Source organism: Cervus elaphus, chromosome 10 (assembly GCF_910594005.1).
Source record: "Cervus elaphus chromosome 10, mCerEla1.1, whole genome shotgun sequence".
NCBI classification, from domain to species: Eukaryota; Metazoa; Chordata; class Mammalia; order Artiodactyla; family Cervidae; genus Cervus; species Cervus elaphus.
Window position 1 is genome coordinate 21957093 of NC_057824.1, and position 4467 is coordinate 21961559.

At 42.3% G+C, this 4467-nt stretch overlaps 1 pseudogene; it reads right to left on the reverse strand.

Moving 5' to 3' along the window:
- Positions 1 to 4092: 4092 nt before the first annotated feature.
- LOC122702370 lies at positions 4093 to 4209 on the reverse strand (annotated as a pseudogene).
- Positions 4210 to 4467: the final 258 nt, after the last annotated feature.

The following is a 4467-nucleotide window of genomic DNA, read 5'->3' on the forward strand; positions in this document are numbered from 1 at the left end:
ATTTTGATTGAAGAAGGAAAACTGTGAAATATTAGAGACAGGAAATAAGTAACACATCACCAAAAGGTGAGAGTAAGAGGTAGGAATTTCAGCTTTGCCCAATTTCGCCTTTGCTAAGGATCGATACAGGGTTGAAAAGTGAAAGTTGTTCAGCCGTGTCTGACTTTTGCCACCCCATGAACTACCCAGTCCATGGGATTCTCCAGGCCAGAATACTGGAGTGGGTAGCCTTTCTCTTCTCCAGGGGATCTTCTCAACCCAGGGATCAATCCCAGGTCTCCCACATTGCAGGTGTATTCTTTACCTGCTGAGTCACTAGAGAAGCCCAAGAATACTGGAGTGGGTAGCCTATCCCTTCTCCAGCAGATCTTTTTGACCCAGGAATTGAATGGGGTCTCCTGCATTCCAGATGGATTCTTTACTAACTGAGCTATCAGGGAAGCTTGGTACAGGTTTGAAGAGAACACATAGTAGCATTTTTTTTTTTTTTTTTTTTTGGTCTTGAGTTGAAATTCAATAAATTTTCCAAGAGTTTAGAGAAACCTAATCCTATCTGCCTGAATAAGCCAAGTCATAGAATGAGTAAAAAAATAGTCTGAGGTCACATAGCAAGTTAGACAGAAGACTTACCCCTCCTAATGCTCAATCCTGGGTTCTCTGCACTAAATCAGGCCATCCCCTAACATCATCCTTCTCATAAAGAAGCAAGGGGACAAGATAGATAGTTCAAGTCCTCTGGTGTTGGCAGAGAGTTTGGACTTCAGAGTCATTCCCAAGAGCCCCCAACCCTGTAAAAACAGTTCCAAGGACATAGGCAACGCTTCCATCGATGGATCCTATGACATGAAGGTGGAGATTGCAAATTCAAGTCCTGATGGCTATGTGATCTTAGCCTCAGTGTTGTTGCTGTTTATTCACCCGTCATGCCTGACTCTTTTGACTGTAGCCTCCCAGGCTCCTCTGTCCGTGCAATTTCCCAGGCAAAAATACTGAAGTCGGTTGCCATTTCCTTCTCCAGGGAATCTTCCTGACTCCAGGGATCAAACACATGTCTCCTGCATTAGCAGGAAGGTTCTTTACCCCTGAGCCACCAGGAAGGCACTTAGCCTCATTATGAAACCTCAATTCCTTCAGCTGAGAAATAGCAGTAACAGTCCTCCTTATTTCCTAGAATTTTTAGAAGATTCATGAGATGCAACGTGAGAAATATTCTGTCAGCCTCTGATGTGCTGGATCAATGTTCATTTTTGTTTTTCCAAAATCCCTTTAGATCTGATTCTTGACCTTAGAGTAAGCCCACATTCAGCACCCGCTATTACCTTTTTCGATATTCCCCAATATCCAGTGCTCCAAAGTTCTGATTAAATGAAGAGACCCACACCTAAATGTATTTGACAAATGAATCTATTTATTTTCATTTCTATTCTGCACGATGCGTACCGGCCTGCAAGTATCTTCCCAATCATATCTTGTGAAGAATACCTGAAGGTACCTCTCTGATTGACTTCCTCAATCTATATGCAGATTTGTGCTAAGCCAGTAAATAATTTGTAACAATTTGCATTGAGTTTATGGTTTCTCTAATCCAACCCTGATCATTTGTAAATTGTTTCTATTCATGTGCAGATCAACTGTAATAAGATTGCTAATAAAAGAGTGGTTAATAAAATTTATAATGGGAAGACAAAGCATAATTTAGAGGCGGGCATTTTTGACATAAGGGCTTTTCCAGGCTGTAGGCGAAAATAGATTAATGAAATTCTGTTTTGATTTTACATTCTAAAGAATACTTCATGTGAAATGTGGTCTTGAATCCTATTTCTTCTTCCTAGCCTTGACTGCTGGTCTTGGGTGATAGGGTTTTCTCATGTCTTAAAAAACTTTTCTAATAAGGGCTCAACTCCTCAACAACTTCGTGTTAGTGGTTGGAAGGATGAGTGGTTTGCACGTATGCATCTACTCATCTCCTCAGGAAACACTATTTGGGTATCCACTGTGTTGCAGATACCATGACAAGTCATGAAATATCATTGGGACCGAACCAGGGCTATTCCATCATTAATTGGCAAACTGCTGACAATCCAGACTTTGTATGTATTGTTTGCCATTAGGTCCTTGCTGTCTAGGAAAATACCCAGTACCTAGTTACATGACCAATAAAGGTTTGTGGAATAAATAAATCAACATTCAGAAAACTAAGATCACGGCATCCAGTCCCATCACTTCATGGCAAATAGATGGGGAAACAATGGAAACCATGAGAGACTTTATTTTGGGGGGGCTCCAAAATCACTGCAGATAGTGACTGCAGCCGTGAAATTAAAAGACGCTTGCTCCTTGGAAGAAAAGCTATGACCAACCTAGACAGCATGTTAAAAAGCAGAGACGTTACTTTACCGCCAAAGATCCATCTAGTCAAAGCTATGGTTTTTCCAGTGGTCATGTATGGATATGAGAGTTGGACTGTAAAGAAAGCTGAGTGCCGAAGAATTGATGCTTTTGAACTGTGGTGTTGGAGAAGACTGTTGAGAGTCCCTTGGTCTGCAAAGAGATCTAACCAGTCCATCCTAAAGGAGATCAGTCCTGAGTGTTCATTGGAAGGACTGAGGCTGAAGCTGAAACTCCAATACTTTGGCCACCTGACGCAAAGAACTGACTCTTTTGAAAAGACCCTGATGCTGGGAAAGATTGAAGGTGGGAGGAGAAGGGGATGACAGATGATGAGATGGTTGGATGGCATCACCAACTTGATGAACATGAGTTTGAGTAAGCTCTGGGAGTTGGTGATGGACAGGGAGGCCTGGTGTGCTGCAGTCCATAGGGTCGCAAAGAGTCGGACATGATTGAGCGACTGAACTGAACTGTAAAACAGGGTGTTGGAGGATGAGATGGCTGAATGGCATCACCAATGCGATGGACTTGAACTTGGGCAAGCTCCGGGAGAGGGTGAGGGACAGAGGGGCTAGTGTGCTGCAGTACATGGGGATGCAAAGAGTCGGACACAACTGGGCGACTAAACAGCAGCAACTGGAAATATCAGGCAATAAATCATGCTGAGGCTATCCATCATCATCCCATTTGTCCATTGCTCTAGGGCTTTTGGAAGGAAGGCAAACTCCATTTGGCTGAAAGAATCATAAAATCTTGTATTAGTCACACAACATGTGTCAGGGAATTAGGTAAAACCCATACCCAATCTGACCAAAAGAGGTTTTCTTCAAGATTTCTGAACTCTCCTAAGTACTACAGCATCCCTGGAAAACTGATGCTGTGGTTTTTATTTGCAAATGAGAAATATCACGATTCATGGAAGTTGAACAACCTTCTAAGGTCACAAATAGAGAGTGGCATGTCTGTCTTAAACTGGAGCCCATGTTTGTCAAGAGCCCTTTTTCTTGAGGTGTGTTTAAGGGAATAGAGAGAGAGAAAGAAGGAAGCCCAGACATATTATTTTAACAGAGATTTCTCCATGTGGATGGAAACATTACAAGGATGCAAGATGCTGTCTTCCCAAAAAGAGTCTCTTCTGCTATTTGTTGTTGTTGTCTAGTCACCAGGCTGTATCTGACTCTTTGTGACCCCATGGACTTTAGCACCACAGGCTCCTCTGTCCATGGGATTCTCCAGGCAAGAATACTGGAGTGGATTTCCATGCCCTTGTCCAAGGGAATCTTCCCAATCCAGGGATCGAACCTGGGTCTCCTGCATTATAGGCAGATTCTTTACTGAGCCATCAGGGAAGCCCCCTTCTGCTATATTTTGAATCTATTTCTTCTTTTTTTAAACCTTTTATTTTATATTGGAGTATAGCCAATTAACAGTGTTGTGATAGCTTCAGGTCATCAGTGAAGGGAAGCAACCACACATATACATGTATCCATTCCCCCCTAAGCCCGCCTCCCATCCAGACTGCCACATAACATTGAGGAGAGTTCCCTGTGCTAGACAGCAGGTCCTTGCTTGTAATCCATTTTAAATATAGCAGTGTGTACCTGTCATTACCCAACTCCCTAACTACCCCTTCCCCCATCCTTCCCTCCTGGCAACTCTAAGTTCGTTCTCTAAGTCTGTGGGTCTCTTTCTGTTTTGTAAGTAAGTTCGTTTGTATCATTTCATTTAATAGATTGTCTTGGAAAGAGGAGGTATCAGTTATTAAACTGATAAGAACAGATACTACACTTGATGTTAGCCAAAAGGCCAAGAAGCGATTGAACCTATTTCTCCTTATTTGATCTTTTATCACCCAGTTCAAAACTTAATACCCATCCCCTACCCCAGAAAAAAACAGCCCTTCTTCTGTCTGGACCTGTCCTAGTCTCCTTTTTTTTTTTTTCTTTTAAACAAAACCAGCTCAGTTCTCCCTTTTAAATTATCCTCCATCAATTCCCAGTGGAGGAGAAATCAAAGGGCATATCCTGGGAATAGAAAGCCCTTTCCCATTGCAGACCAGACACATCAAATATTTCA